The sequence below is a fragment of the Cebus imitator genome, unplaced genomic scaffold, assembly GCF_001604975.1.
Source record: "Cebus imitator isolate Cc_AM_T3 unplaced genomic scaffold, Cebus_imitator-1.0 Scaffold19, whole genome shotgun sequence".
In the NCBI taxonomy this organism is placed as follows: domain Eukaryota; kingdom Metazoa; phylum Chordata; class Mammalia; order Primates; family Cebidae; genus Cebus; species Cebus imitator.
The window spans coordinates 8,294,309-8,311,188 of NW_016107334.1; the positions used below are offsets into that span (position 1 = coordinate 8,294,309).

Genomic DNA, 16,880 nt, shown 5'->3' on the forward strand with positions numbered 1-16,880 from the left:
GGGGGGGAGAAGGAGAGAGGGAGAGGGGAAAAGGAGAGAGGGAGGGAGAGAGGGAGAAAGGAAGGAAGGAGAGAGAAAACGGAGGGGGAGAGAGAGGGAGGGAGGGGGGAGGAACGAAGGAAGGAAATGCTGAGTATAGACTCCAACCTCTTATTATTTGATGATGAAATTAATAGAGATGCACCATGCAACCCAAATGCCTGTCAATGGATGACTGGGTGGATCATATGTGGTATACATACAAGGGGATTGTTATTCAGCCTTAAAAATAAATGAGATTCTACTATATGGCCATAAAAAATTAGATGGTGTCATTTGCAGGACATGGATGAAGCTAGAAACCATCATTCTCAGCAAACACAGGAACAGAAAACGAAACATCTGATGTTCTCACTCATAAGTGGAAGATGAACAATGAGAACACACGGACACAGGGAGGGGAACAGCACACACCGGGGCCTGTCAGGGATTGGGGGAAAGGGGAGGGAGAGCATTAGGAAAAATACTGCATGCAGGGCTTAAAACCTAGATGATGGGTGTTGATAGCTGCAGCAAACCACATGGCACGTGTATGTCTATGTAACAAACCTGCACATTCTACACATGTATCCCAGAACTTAAAGCAAAATAAATAAATAAAGGAGATTCTAATGCATGATTCAACATAGATGAACCTTGAAGACATCGGGCAGAGTAAACTCACCAACAGCAAGAGAATCCCTTGAACCCAGGAGGCAGAGGTTACAGTGAGCTGAGATTGCACCATTGCACTCCAACCTGGGCGACAGGGCTATTCCAAAAAAAAAAAAAAAAAAAAAAAGGTAGTAGTTTGTTCTGAATGGAGACTGAGCCCTTGACTCAGGCTTTACCGGGACAGCTTATCCTGTACAAGGTCAGTTCACCATCGGCTACTGGCGCCTCTGCTGCTTCTGGCCAGGCACTGCCTCCCCTGCCCCAGGCTGCTGTTGCTGCTCCCTAACTTTCCCCCTTCTTCTCCCAGGCACCCCCAAGTCTAATGAAAACTGGGACATGCGCAAGCCACATTCTAGGTGTTGCAAATGGTGCTGTGACTACACATACATAGAACATGGTGAAGAATGATGCAGGCTCTCTCTTCCTCTCTCATACACACACACACACACAGAGACACACTCACACTCACAAAAAAATACACCATTCCCAAGAGGCCACACCTACAGCATTGAGACCGAGGGGTACCTGTTGTCCTCCCCCAACTCTAGACTGCAATGAGAGCACCCAGTCTCTGTTTAGAAAGGGACCCGGCATAACAGTGGATAAGACACAGCTCTATCCTCAAGGATCCCAATATCCCCGGAAAAGCCCAGCATGAAAGTGGATGTGGTAATCCAAAGCCATGGGGCAAGGATGAGTGAAGCCTCTGGTCCTACTGAGTACAGAGAGGGGCTCCAACCTGGGCCTTGGGAAGGGGCAGGAAGTTTCCTAAGGTAGCCACTGTCTGGATCTTGAAAGACAAGGAAATTCAGGTAGACACAGAGAAAGGAGTAGCCCAGGACGCAGCAACAGCTGGTGGGGAGAAAGGCCAGTAAGAAACACTGTCTCTGCTGCCAGACTCTCCCCTCCCATCCTGAGTCTCACTCATGAGCTGAGAGACATGTTCACTAGAGTCCTGCCTTCCATGACCTCAGCCATAGAGGGAGGCCGATAATCTCTCTCCTGCAAGGGAAATTGCTAGGAATCCAAGAAGCTGTGTGCGGGGTCATGAGGCTCCTTCCCTGCAAGGGGACCTTCTGCCACCATCTCCCACCCGCAATAGCCCCCCGCCACCTGTGCTCTTCATTTCACAGCAGATGGAGCTGCCCTTGTTGCTTCTGCAAATCTCCAGGCTTCTGTTGCTTCCCCTTCAGCCTTCCTTGTCTCCAGTCACCAGACACATGTGCACACATGTACAGCATGCATGCACACAAGAATGCTGCACATATGTGTGCACAAAGATGCCCATAAGTATGTGCATGTACACACACCTACACATGCATACTCACTCTGTTAACTCCTCAGTCAACTGGACAGAAACCTGTCATCTTCCTGCTGCTCCCACCAATGCTGAGAACTCAATGCAATAGTCCAAAGACTTCAGCTTGAAAAAATAATAATGCTGAGAACACTTGCCCTATCCCAAGAGATTCTACTTTTGGTGAGCCTGGGGCTTGAAGTCTAAGATTTTAACTGATGGCTTTGAGGTGGGTGGGTAGGTGGAATTGGGTCATTCCTTCCTTCTCCTCCCACCCCAGATGCAGTTTCTTCTTGCCCTGTACTTCCAGGTGTGAAGCTATTCCAGATACCTGACAGTCCAGAGGCTGCTCTCTCATCATCTACGTTTTGCTGGATTTCAGAGAATAAACCATTTTAAAGCACCAATGAGGGTAATATCCATCAGTCATGTGTTCATGACAAATCATTAAAGCACGTGACCCAAGTGGAATGGGGATTGTGGATCAATTTTGACTATCTAGCAATCTGCCCACCCAGGTTTGTGGCATCCAACATCCACACACTTTTCCTTCCAGACACTGCCCACCCAGACCCCCCAGCAAGATATGTGATGAACCCTACAGGCTTTACTGTGGGCAACAGAAGCCATTTCTTTTCAGACATTCTGCATCTAACTCCCTTCCCACACCTGACGGCTCAACTTATGGATTTTATAATGTCCACCAGCACGGCCTGGCCACACTTCAAGATGGCAGCTTATGCCCATGGTATCCACCACTGCCTAGATGGAATGTTTTCAACTACAAGGAACAGATGACCTGGATTCAAACTGGTTTTAAAATATGGACACTGATTATTTCCTGTTATAAACAGGACGGCCAGGTAGGATATTGACCTGCCAACTCAACAGGGCCTTCAGGGATTGTACTTTGCCATCCGTGATCTTAATGTCTTCACCCTGGTCCTCTAGAGGTCCACCCATGGCTCCATCGGCAGCCTTCCATCGAGCAGGTGGACCATGTCATCCAGGTGGGCTGGAAGGTGGATCACTCACATCCTGTGTGAGTGAGAATCCCTCCCACCTGAGTGGCCTCCAGCACTTGGAGCCTGATTGGGCCAAAGAAGGTCCAATTCACCCCTTGACTCAGCTCTGTCACCTGGGGTCTACCACACTTTCTGCCTCCTATGGCTGCACCATGGAGGAGCAGGGGAATTAACAAAATCTGGGTCCCTTAGAAAGAAGGAAGGGAAACTGGATGCTGGGTAGGTAGCTGCCAAAGCCACAGCATCCCATATGACATGGATTCATCAACACGGGGCCTCAGACCCAGCCCCCTTGGCACAATAAGAAGCTGGCACATGGGCCGGGTGCTGGGGCTCACGCCTGTAATCGCAGCACTTTGGGAGGCTGAGGCAGATGGATCACCTAAGGTCAGGAGTTTGAGAACAGCTTGACCAGTATGGTGAAACCCTGTCTCTACTAAAAATACAAAATTTAGCTGGATGTGGTAGCACATGCCTGTAATCCCAGCTACTTGGGAGGCCAAGGCAGGAGAATCACTTGAACTCGGGAGGTGGAGGTTGCAGTGAGCTGAGATCGTGCCACTGCACTCCAGTCTGGATGACAGAGCAAGACTCTATCTCAAAAAAAAAAAAAAGTAAAGTGAAAAAAAAAACTGGTGCATTCCCAGCACAGGGCACCCCCTTCAGAAAGAAAGGGGTTCATAGGGAACTTCATAAGCAAATCCAGGCAAAGCCAGCCCTCCTGTCACAGAATGCTTCAATATATTTGGAAAGTGCTTTGCTCCAAGCACCTGATTAAACATTAATAAAAGGTCAAGGTTGTGGTGCGAGGGACTCCTGCCTCTATTCCTCAAGAATGCTCCAGCTGCAACGCCCTTGCCTCCTTACTTCCTTCCTCCCTGTCTGTCCCATTATCCAAACGCTGAGAGACGGTGCCAACAACCTGCCTCTGCTTCCTTTGAATGGGGCATTTCCAAAGCCTTGGTTTGTAGGAACAGTTTTAGGATTTGGGTCATTTGTGGTACTAGGTTAGAGAGTTTTGCTTCCCTGCAAAGCACTAACAGACCAGAAAAAAACGGATGGCCAACACAATGGGATTTCTGCATTCAAGGCCACCTTTCCTGTAGGTTAGTATTATTGATCACCCACACCTCAGGGCCTGACAGGTAATCAATAGACCCTCTGACCCAGATATGTGACTTGGCCTGTGGGGGCTTTAAAAACAAGAAGTGAACATGGCAACTCTGGTTCACGCTTTTCATACACGAGAATTACATTTTTTTTCCCCAGAGTTGCAAAGTCGTTTCTGCTCAAATTACCCCAGCCATCTTAGGAGCACATAATCAGAGGGTTCTTTTCATTTTTTCCTGCCAGATAGTTCTACAACCAACCTCAAGCCATTAAGAGCAAGTGACAGGCCAAACTTTGGGGAAAAAAAATCTATTTATGCCCCCAAAGAGCTAGGATTCCATATCACCATTCCTTGGAAGGGGCCATTAACCTTCTAGATGTGGGAAATAATGACACCACAGTGGGGGCAGGATAAGAGGAAGGAGGGGTAGGACATAGAAGCCATGGACACGGTGACTCTCAGAAACAGAAGGATCGTGGCTGGTGATAATGACATTGACCCTCAGCTGTGAATTTAGTAGAATAAGGGTTGAGGGGAGTGTGAAAAACTCTCAAAGAAAAATAGAAGATAAAAAACTATAAAACTATCATCTGCAGGAAGCCAGCCCTGACACAGCTTTACCTCCTATCTAGACCAGAAGCCACCTCCTCAGTGGGCTCATACTTCCCTGGACATATCTGTAACATTGTGTGTGTGTACACATATGTATATTTGTACATATATGTATCTATATGAATGCATGTGTGTACTAACAGCCTTGGAGGAACAGCTGTGTACACATGTACATATATGTAAACTGTACTTATGTGTACACATGTACATAGATGTAAACTGTATATATGTGTACACACAGAGCTATTCCTCCAAGCCTGTGAGTCCCCTGAAGTTGAAGGCAGAAATCCTAACCAGTCCATGTCTAATTCCCAGTCGCATACAAAACAGCACCTGACAGACTCTCATCAAAGCCTAATGAATAAGTGAATGAGTTAATGAATGAGAAAATGAGTGAATGGATTTATGAAAGAGTGAATGCATGAATTAGTCTGTGGATGAATAAATGAATGAATTTATGAATGAATGAATGAAAATGTGGTGACCCACCAAACACAGAATATCAAGGGGCTAGGACCATCAGGGATAATATCCCTAACATCCCTAAGGGCAGAGGCACTTTTCATCCCTTTCCAAGAAATTTACAAAGGCGAGTTGGCTAGGTGCAATAAAAAAGAACATAGACTTTTACATCCAGAGTTGGGACCAAACCTGAGCTCCACTAGCAAAGAGAGTTTAGGCAATCTATTTAAATAGGTTTGCCCTCTTTGTCCCTCAGTGCTATCATCTGAGACACAGGAATAAGACACAGTCTCACTTACAGAGCTACAGTAATAATTAGAGATATTCAGTGCCTGGCACATAGCTGGCACCATCAGTTGTCATTATCAGTATTAACCAGGCCCTACAATGGAGTGGTCTGGCCAAAGCTGGGGCATCTATTTTTAAGCCAGAAAGAGTTAACCTCCCAAAGTATGCCAAGGTCATTCTCAGATATCAGATCACTCAGTACTGGGCTAAGTTGCCATAGATACTAGTCCACAACTTCCTCTTCCCAACCTTGAAAAAAATAATAAATTCTAATTGGACATTAGTGAAAATTCCCTCAAGGATTGTGAATTGACAAAACAGGAAAGGCATGCTGCCTTGTGCAAATGAAGTTATGGTAAATATTAACTTTCTAAAATACCAAACACTATACATCAGTCGGGCTATACTAGGCTGTGCTGCAGTAACAACTCCAAAATCTCAATAGGTTAAAAATCACAATACAGGACAGCAAGGGGACTCTGCTCAGAGATCCAGGCTTACTGAACAAAATTACCATCTCAAACGGTGCTGATCAGCAGTGCCAGGAGGAAACAGAGATCTGGAGGGTCTCATCATGACCATTAAATGCCCGGTCTGTGGATGACATGATCTATGCACAATCATTGGTGTGAGCAAATCACTTGTCACCATCCAATCCTGACAGGGCCAGAATGGGTAACCCCAGCACATGGCCAGGGTGGGAAGAAAGGAAAATATTGGGCAAATAACGCTAGAGGGCACCACACACCACAAGCGAAGGAAACATCCAGAAAGCTCCATCCACACCAGCACTGGGCAGTGATGCCCACAAGAACGACGGCCAGACAAAAGAATCAAACCCTTCCCAAGACCTAACAGCCCCTAGAAGGGGAAGGTCATCGTAGAAGACAGCTTTGTTTGGCATTTAGTGAAGTGTGAGAGAGGTCAGAATTCCCTTCCTGCCCTCTTTAGAAGTTAACTGTATTCATATTAATTGCGTATCCACATCGTATCACAATACTGCCTGTGTTAGGCAAGAACAGGATGGAACCATTCAGAAATGTGGATTCCTGCACAGGAGTGAGAAAGTGCTTCTTTTCCTAATTTGGAAGTGAGTTTAAAAAGGCACAAAGAAGCAGAAATTCCTCTGGGCATATTACTCTGCCAGATATGCTGTGAGTTATTAGCAGCAGCTCTGCCAGGCTTCCAGGGGACTCAGCATACATCCTCATTTTCCAGGTCAAGATCATTAGGGAGTTTAATTAGCACCTTGGTTGCAGAATCCATATGTACCCCATCCCCTGAGGCTTCCATAGAATTAACTGGGGAGCCCCATTCTTTGCCAGGTGGAAGGCTGAGTGATCCCCTAGATGTCTTCAGGCTCTTGAGGCTTACGCTCACATTCACGTGGGCTCCTCTTGTGCAGCTTTTTTTCCCACTGGCTCTTCATCTCACCTGCCAAAGGGAAATGAGCAGAGGGAAGAGGTGGCACCACCCAGTGTGTCTGTAACAGCCTGTGCCGTGGTGCTGCAAGAACAAGATGTGGGAATCTTGAGAGGCTGGGGAGGCCTGTCAGAGGGTCTTGGGTTCCACAGGAGGAAGCTGGACTTTAACCGGTCATTGGTGCAAGGCCAGGGAAGGATTTTAAGCAAAGAGTGGATGTGGTCAGATTTACACTTTAGATGGGTCAGAGGGCAACTCCAGAAACTGGAAAGGAAGCAGGCAAAGGTGGAAAGAGAACTCAGAGAGGGAGCTTTTGCAGGACTCCTAGTGAGAAGCCAGGGGTCTCGCCCTGCATTGAGGGGGGGGGAAGGGGGAGGGGGAGGGGGAGAGAGAGAGAGAGAGAGAGAGAGAGAGAGAGAGAGAGAGAGAGAGAGAGAGAGAGAGAAACTATTTGTGAACTAATTAAGAAAGTAAAGCCAGCAGGGCTTGGTGATTAAAAATGGGTATAAGGGAGAGGTAGGAGTTCAGAGGGCAGTGGAAATTGGTGGAGCCACAAGGATGCAGGAGCACAGGATGTGTCCAGAAGAAAGTGAGTTGCCAGGTAAACTAGAAGGCAGACTGCCCTTTGGGGGGTAGGAGAGGATATGGATAGAAATGTCACTCACCTTGAAAGTTAGGAGTGGCGGCCAGACACAGTGGCTCATGCCTGTAATCCCGGTACTTTGGGAAGCTGAGGCAGGCAGATTGCCTGAAATCAGGAGTTCAAGATCAGCCTAGTTAACATGGTGAAAACCCACCTCTATTAAAAACACAAAAAATTAGCCGGGCATGGTGGTGGGCTCCTGTAGTTGTACCTATTTGGGAGGGTGAGGCAGGAGAATTGCTTGAACCTGGGAGGTGGAGGTTGCTACAAGCTGAGATCATGCCACTGCACTCCAGTCCAGGCAGCAGAGTGAAACTCCATCAAAGAAAGGAAGGAAGGATGGAAGGGTGAGAGGGAGGGAAGGAGGGGCAAGCAAGCAAGAAAGCAAGGCATGGCAGAGTGTGGGAGAGGCACTTTGTGCTGAGTTCTTTAATCAAGGGACAGTCCTTGAGGGTTTTTAAGGACAGACACAGCAGGACTGGGTGACTTTTCTGGCAGCTTGTCTGTCTAGACTGGGTAAAACAATGATGGAAGAGCCTGTGGACTAAATTCCCTGAAAACACAGCAGTGTTTACATAATGGATGAGATCATTTTAAAGTATGTCCACAAATTCTTCAACACCATTCTCTTCTAAAGGTGGAACCTAATTCCCCTCTTCCAAAGGAAAATGTGGGCCAGCTTCTAAGACGATATAAGGAAGACATGGTGTCTGGCATCCAAGACTAGGTTTTAAAAGGCATAGCATTGTCCTCCTTGCTCCCTCTCATGGATCATCTGCTCTGGGGGAAGCCAGCTGCCATGTCATAAGGACACTCAAGCAGCACTGTGGAGAAACTCATGTGATGAGAGACTGACACCTCCTGTCAAAAACTAGGAAGGAACTGAGGCCTCCTACGAACAGCCATATGAGTATGCCATCTTGGAAGTGGATCCTTAAGCCCCAGTCAAGCCTTTGATGACTGCAGCCCCAGCTGACATCTTGACTAAAATCTCATGAGACACCATGAGCCAGGACCACCTAGCTAAGATGTTTCCAAATTCCTGACCCTCAGCAACTATGTGACATGGTAAATGTTGGTTGTTTTTAGCCAACACATGTTAAGATAATTTGTTACTCAGCAATACGTAACTAATAAAATGGAATTCCTGGGAAATGGTTGAAATTGAATGATAAATGGAAGGGAAGAAGGATACAGATTAGACAGCCCTTGCCAAAGTTTAAGAAAGACACACAAGGAGCTGAACAAAGGTGATGGGGATGGAAAGGAGAGAAACACTGATGTCTGATGAAAGATGGAAACTCAAGGGGTCTTTGCAACCAACCAGCTGACCATGAGATGATATGAGGAAAGAAAGATTATTCCACGATTTGGAGCCTGAGTGACTGAATTTCTGTGGATCTGTCATTGTTATTATAAACACCATCACTGTCACCACTGTTAGTATTTCGAAGTTTTTCTCTTAAAGAATATGTTCTCAAAAATAGCATGATCTCACTTAAGGGGATTTCCAAACTCTTATCATTTCAATGACTGAAGTGACCAAAATATGTTTTGCAACACAAAAATTTTCCTTTTGGCTGTTTTGTTTTCTAACAATGCTTGTAATTACCCCGAGTATTTGAGGAACTTGAAGCAGGCGTGGCCTTTCTCAACAGTCAAATGAGCCAGAGAAAATCCTTTCCAGCAGCATCTTGCAGCACATTAAACAAGTGTGTGTTGACCAAGGAGCTAGCTGGGATGCACAAGGGAAGACAGCTGCTTCACCAGAATTCCCAGTGAGATGCATTGGCAAGGGCCGCCTCGATTGACCCATCAACACGTTGGAGTTGAGCAGAGAGAAAGAAACTCAGCTGGACATGGGGAGGCACAAATTCAGGGTGCTGACAGCCTCTTCTGTAATGGATTCTTGAGCCAGATGGTCCCTTCTGCTGGATGTCAGGGCAGCAGATGCATGTGTCTTCACCAAGCGTCAGATGCAACCAAACATTTGGCAAAAGCTGAAGCTGCGGCCTGCCCCCCATCAGGCACAAAGAAAACCATTAGGACCCTCTTCTTTGCCTCCTCTTTAAAAGACCACAGAAACATTGAGGGAACTTGAGGTTTATTCAAAAGTAGAAAGCCTCCTGTTGCAGGCTTGCCAGCAAATGAACTCATTCTCCTACACTGCACTTTTTTCAGAGTAAAGGAAAGGCTGAAAGAGATTAGCAAGGAAGGTCATTTTATTCTTTATCTTGTTTAAAGATACCTCCACCTACTTTGATTGATGGAGCCAATATAGAGAATCCAGGACAAACCCCCCATGATCTTAAGGCAGTTGGGTGTGGTGGCTTACACCTGTAATCCTAGCACTTTGGGAGGCCAAGGCAGAAGGATCCCTTCAGCCAGCAGTCTGAGACCAGCCTGGGAAACACAGCAAGGACCCGTCCTTACCAAAAATTATTAACTAAAAAACAAGCCAAGTGCAGTGGAACGTGCCTGTAGTCCCAGCTCTCAGAAGCTGAAGCAGAAAGATCAGTTGAGCCCAGGAGTTGGAGGCTGCAGTGAGCTCTGACTGCGCCACTGCTAGGCCAGCCTGGATGGCAGAGTGAGAGAGTGAGAGAGAGAGAGAAAGGGGAAGGAGGGAGAGCAGAAGGGAGGGAGAGGAAGGAAGGAGAGAAAGAAAGAAAGAGAAAGGAAGGAAGGAAAAGGGAGGAAGGAAGGAAGGGAGGGAGAAGGAGGAAGGGAGGGAAAGGAAAGGAAAAGGAAAGGAGAGGAGGGAGGGAAAGAAAGAGAGAGAGAAAGAAAGAAAGAAAAGAGGAACAGGGGAGGGAGGAAGGCAGACAGACAAGATAATTCTCCTGGCTGGGGTTTTAGTTGAAGGCCTGTGGTTAATTACCTTCTCACCAGGTATGTACTAAATACCTACTGCAAATTCCATTGCCCCAGACTCTGATCAGGAGATTTTTGAATAAACCCATCTGGGCACTCTGGTCACGCTATGCAAGCTGTGTTGCCCAGGCTGATGGGTTGGCTGTTTTCGCTGCTGAACCTGTGGCTCTCATCCAGGAAGATTGTGACACCCATGGGACATTGGGCAATGTCTGGAGGTATTTTTTGATGCCAAATACTGGAGCAGAGGGAGGTGCTATTGGCATCCAGCAGGCGGCATCCAGAGATGCTACTGCACACCCCATAATGCCCATGACAGCCTCTGGCAGCAGAGCTCCCCAGCCCAGGGCACTAAATAACACTGAGGCTGAGGAACCTTGGTCTAGATTATGAACTCCACACAGGCCAGCATTGGGCCTTTTGTTCCCAGTGCCTAAGACACATTAGGTATGGAATGGAAGGAAAGGGAAAGAAGGAAATAGGAGGAGGAGGGAGAAAGTCACATAGCACATTCTCGGAGAAACTTAAAGGCTAGATGAAGGGGCATTCCAATTTTGGCTTGACCAATGCACTGTAGTCTCTCTATTAAAGTGTTTCACCATCCTTCCAGATTTTTCCAGTTCAAGCCCAGTTATTGATAGCAAGTCAGATGCCCCTCCCAGAACTCAGACATCATTCCTCATCAGAAATCCCCAACTCTTCAGTTTCACAGAGCCACGAAAAAGGTGGTCTTCCTCCCTCCTCCATCCCAAGTGTGCACCCACTGTGGCCCACGAGTGGCCTTACACTATGCTGACCTTCACCATCACCCCTGGAGCTCACAACAGCTTTGGCCACCCCACAGCCTACACAAGTGCATGCACACACAAGTACACACAGGAAGAAATATGAAGGGCCACTTGACTCTCCTGCTCCCTGCTGGGGCTGGTCACTCGAGATGCTCTCATTCTCAGTTGCAAACAAAGCCTGTTGAGCTCAGCCCCCTTACATTCCAGAGTGGTCTGTACCATGTTTTGCTTCCCCTTTGGACTTGCCATTGGAGAGAACGCAAACTCCACTGAGACAGGTTGTCATGCAAAGCCAGCTTGCTCCCCTCTTCCCAAGGGGTTTGTCCTTTTCTTGGGCCTCCCCAGCCCACCTTGGGCAGGCATCTCCTGGTGACCACCCTGGCCAATCTGTTGAGCAAGAAACAGACTGAAGAGAGGCTTTTGACAAGGTCTCTGCAGGCACTGCTCTGCCTGCCAAGCTTCATGGAATGCTGGAAGCATCCCCATTGGAATGAAGAATCCAGCCATTCTGTGCTCACCCAGGAAGTTTGTATTTGTGTCAGTGAAGCATGCATTCTAGATAACCATAAACACATCCATAGCCTTGGGGACCCAGAGAGCAGCCTGCCACAGGGATGTCCAAAGTTAGAGTGCATTCCTTGCAAGGGGTGAAACGTCTGCATCAACCACATCTTCTAATTTATTTCTGTATTCTGATGCTATGGCATTTGTGGCTTTGCTGACCCTGAAGGGACTGCCCCTCCAGGGGTAGCTGATTCCTAAGTGAGTCAATAAATTGCAACCTCCCCACCCCCAAGTATGTTTTTCAGATGAAAACCAACAAGTCTTGATCTCACATACACCCTCTCCAACATCCTACTTTATTGGGTTCCCACCCTCCCGGGCCACCATCTATCCATCCTAATCACCCCAAGTCCAGGTGCCAGGCAACTAGGGACAGCTGGGATGCCCTGGAGCCTGGAAATTCTTCAAATTCGCCAAACCTGAACTGACTTGCCCCGCCTTTCTGCTCCATCCCAGGGAAGAGTTGATAAGGGCCTCTGGCCCACGTTCCCCCACCCAGTCACCCTGACCCACCTGGCGCTTCCTCTTGTGAATGTGCCTCCTATTTGTGGGAAACTGTAATTAGGATAAGGCATTTCTTGGTGACAATTATTTCCATATCTGGGTGTCTTAGCATACGTCATTAAAACAAATCCAGAATACCCTTAGAACAATGCCAAACCTGCAAACGTGGAGTCCAGGCCATAACAATTGGCATTCATAGATATGTGTGCCCATGTTGCCTGGGGCATGGTGACACAGCCTCCCCATTTCAATGCTGGGGGAGCACAGAGGCAGTCAGGTGGCAGGAGGAGGCAGCGCACTACAGTGTGGAAGCTCTATGCAGACACGATGCCCGTTCCCTACATCACCCCTTCCATCATCACCACTTATTTTGAACACCAAAGAGGGACAGGAGCCATTAAAACCCCTCATTCATCAGAGGCAGAGTCAACATTCGAACCCAAGACTCAGAAAGTAAATGGTGGTTCTCCTTCCACCTCCTCTGGCTGCTTTCCCAATGGACACTTCAAAGCATCAAAAAAGATGTGTCTTTTTTCTTTTCGGGACCAGTGAAGGCCATGCAGAGAAGAATGTCTACAACGATGTCACCATTGCTATCAGTCCCAGCACCCATGCACCCCTGTGGTCCAGTTCTCCACTACCCTCCCCAGGAACACCCAGTTGCTAGGTCATCTTCAGTAGCCAGTGGCCAGTAATAGCTTCCAGTGACCCCTCTTCTTGGGACATCAGCATTTTAGCAGCACTCCAAGTGCAGAGAGGTGACCCAGAGGGCAGGGGAGCCTGCCAACCATTCCCCTGGAACCCCCGCTGTGGTACGGCACATACTGAATGTTTTTGAAATGATGCAGCGAAACCACCAGAGGTAAAAGGCTGACTGTTCCCAGCCACAGCTGCTCCGTGAGGATGATTTTATAGTGCAGCCCTGGTCATACCAACACAGAAAATGGCATTTGGGAAGCGTGGGAACTGCCAGCATCACTCATGCCTAAAGCCGGCCTTCCTGCTAGAAGCCAGGAGGCTTATTAAGGTCTTTCAACCACAGCTGAGAATAAGTAAATTTTTTTCAGAGACTACACTGAAGGAGAGCCATCTCCTGACATTGCATTGCACAAATTCCACCATAGCAAAGAGAAATGAACATATTAATAGCTTGTGCTATGAGAAGGCACTTAAAGAAAGTTCTGATTTTTAAATCTGCTTTCATATGGGATATCTTGAGAAGAAATAAAATCCTCTGCTCGGTGTTCCAGCATAATTACAGAGACTCATTGGATACGCACAAAATAATGTTTTTTTTTTTAAAGCAGAAGTACTATATGATTCAAAAATGCCAACGTGAGAAAAGACAAAGAAATGCTGTGAAAATGGTCCAGATCAAGGTATCTAGACTGACATGAGAGTTAAATGCAGTATCCACCCCTAAACTGGATTCTGTACTATGGAGGAGGGGGATGCTACAAAGGACGTTATTAAACCAAGTGGCAAAATTAGAATACGGACGGCAGATGAAAGTATTGTATCAATGCAAATTTGTGTCAGTAACTGTACGGTGATGACATAAGAGATTGTCTCCATTCTTAGGAAATACCCACTGGTGTGCTGAGAGGCAAAGGGCCATGTTCCATATAATTTACTCTCCAATGTCACCAAAAAAAACAATGACACAGGAGTGAGTTGAAATAAAAAGTACACAGGAGCTCCTTGTACTATCTGCATTTTTCCATCTCTTGTCAGTTTAAAATAGGCTGGAGTGCAGTGGTGTGATCTCAGGTCTTGACTCACCGCAACCTCCACTTCCTGGGTTCAAGTGATTCTCCTGCCTCAGCCTCCTGAGTAGGGGGGAACTATAGGCATGTGCCACCACGCTCAGCTACTTTTTGTATTTTTAGTAGAGATGGGGTTTCTCCATGTTGCCCAGGTTGGTCTCTAACTCCTGGCCTCAAGTGATCTGCCCACCTCAGCCTCCCAAGCTACTGGGATTACAGGCATAAACCACCGTGCCAAGTAGTCTGCTTTTAAATCTCATCTTTCAGTAACTGCAAGCAGAGGGAGAGAATGTTCCACCACTAGAACATAAGCTGGCAGCAAAGTGTGACCTGGCAGGAGCAGGGACAAGCTTGGGGCCCAGGAGAGAGCCGATTACAATTTTCTCAAGTCCCACCAGATTCCAGGAGCTGCCCCAGAACCTGCCACGGTGGGGAGCAAAACTGACAGTCTCAGGAGGCTTACAGCCTGAAGGAGAAGAAGGAGGAGTAGACAGAAGAGGAGAAGGAGGAAGGGGAAGGAGAAGAAGGGAGAGGAAGAGGAGGGGAAGGGGGAGACAGAGAAACAGGTCAAAAATCACACCAGTAGATGGGTCATAACAAACTGTTAAAAGCTATAAGGGAGAAGTTCAAAAATATCTAATAAAACACTAGCTTTAGCAACATGGTGATATCCCATCTCTAAAAAAATAATAATAATTAATTAGTTGGATGTGGTGTCACGCAGCTGGGGTCCCAGCTACTAGAGAGGCTGAGGCAGGAGGATCACTTGAGCCCAGGAATTCACAGCTACAGTGGGCTGTGATTACACCACCGGACTCCAGCCTGGGCAACAACAGAGCGAGACCCCATCTCTTAAATAAAAATAAATAAATATATAACTGAGCTAAGACAGTAAACTGGGGGACTGACATAACTGGCTGTTTGTCCCTCCGAATCTCATGTTGAAGTGTAAACCCCAGCGTGGCAGGTGCCTGCAGGGGTGTCCGGGCCGTGGGGTGCTGTCCTCACCACAGCGGGTGAGTCTCTGGGACCCTGTTGTTTAACAGCGTGTGGCACTCCCCCGTCTCTCTCGCTCCTGCCCTCACCTGTGACGCTGGCCACCGCCTGCTTTCCGCCATGATTGGAAGCTTCCGGAAGCCCCACCAGGTGCCAGTGCCACCCGCTGCAGCCCGCAGAACTGTGAGCCAATTAAACTCATTTTGTTCGTACCTGACCCAGCTGCAGGTATTTCTTTATAACAACACAAGGCCGGCCGAACCCAGGGCGCCGTGAGGAAGCAGAGCTAGAAACCGAGCTAGAGCGTGTTCCTAAAGCCAGAGCTGAGGGCGGCTCGGGGAGCCGGGCGTCTGAGGGGCTCACCGCGGCGTGTGCCCGGGAAGACGCCGCGCCGCGAGAGGGAGGCAAGGGCAGCTCCGGGGCTCGCGGCCCAGCCGTGAGGCGGGCGGAGTGCCAGTCACCGGGAGGAGACGCGGCCCGGCCCCCCGCTCGGCCTCAGGGCGCTTTCCACACAGCAGCTTCCCGCGCGCGCCTCCCGCGCTCATCCGCCGCCCTCTCGCGACACGCCGGGCCCTGGCTGCCCGCCTGCCCTGGTCCGCGGGTTTCCACGGCTCTCACCTCGTCCTCTGCGCTGTCCCTGTGGTCCGTGTCTCTTTCTCAGAGTCCGATTCCAAAGCTGCAGCCCTCAGCGATGCCTGTCTCTCGCGGTCTCGCGGGTCGGGCGTGGGGAACTGAGCCCTTCCTCGTAAACCTCCCGGGTGGACTCAAAGCTCTGGCCTTCGGGAGCCCCAGTGCCGGCAAACCTGCGCTGAGGGAGGAGGTGGGGCCTCGGATGGAACAGTCCAGAACCCCGCGCCTCCCTGCCCCTGGCGCCATCTAGCGGCCGGGCAGAGAGGCGGTGGAGTGCCTCCTCCCTGCCCCTGGCGCCGTCTAGCGGCCGGGAGGGGAGGCGGCGGAGTGGCTTCTCTGGGCCCCTGGCGCCATCTAGCGGCCGGGCGGGGAGGCGGCGCAGTGGCTCCTCCCTGCCGCTGGAGCCAATGAGGAGAGACCACCCCAAGTAGGCCCCAGGCTGGGGCAGCCCCCTCCCTCTGGACACCACAGCTCCTAGGACCTCTCCTTCAGACGTCGGGGCCTCTGGCTTGGAGGCAAGGAGGCCCTGGAATCGGAGGCCTGGTTTGGAATCCTGCCTCCGCCTGCCTGTGCCTCCACCTCCCTGTGCCTCCACTAACCCACCTGTGTGCTGGGACACCGCAGTCCCTCCCTCATAGAGGTGCGGTGAGAGGTCAGTGCGTTTGTTCTCATTGTCCCCCTGCGTTTATTTTCTTTATTTTTATTTTTTTTATTTTGGTCTTTTTGACACAGAGTCTCACTCAGTTGCCCAACATGCAGTGCAGTGGCACGATCTCGGCTCACTGCAACCTCCGCCTCCCAGGTTCAAGCGATTCTCCTGCCTCAGCCTCTTGAGTAGCTGCGGTTACAGGCGCACGGCACCACACCCGGCTAATTTTTGTATTTTTAGTAGAGAAGGGGTTTCACCATGTTGGCCAGGCTGGTCTCGAACTCCTGACTGTGATCTGCCCACCTCGGCCTCCCAAAGTGCTGGGATTACAGGTGTGAGCCACCGCGCCCTGATCCCCCACCCCCTGCGTTTATTACTGTCACGGCCGCCACGGGTGGCCCCAAAGGCATCCGCAGAGAGCGCCTCCGGGCACCCACAGGCTCTGACGCTGTCCTGGGCTCTGACACCTCAGGCCCGGCCCAGGGCGCTGCTTCCCTCCTCTGTCCCCGCAGCGCCCACGGCTCCTCGCTCACATGCCCAGCCCCACAGTCCCCAAGCC

At 49.2% G+C, this 16,880-nt stretch overlaps 1 long non-coding RNA gene across 1 annotated transcript in view; it reads right to left on the reverse strand.

The window, feature by feature from the left end:
- The window catches only part of LOC119469538, an 87,451-nt gene extending 71,602 nt beyond the window's left edge, over positions 1-15,849 (reverse strand). Inside the window, exon 1 of the long non-coding RNA XR_005198363.1 lies at positions 15,661-15,849. This is a non-coding gene — a long non-coding RNA (uncharacterized LOC119469538). The remainder of the gene's footprint in view (positions 1-15,660) is intronic.
- Between the last annotated feature and the right edge of the window lie 1,031 nt (positions 15,850-16,880).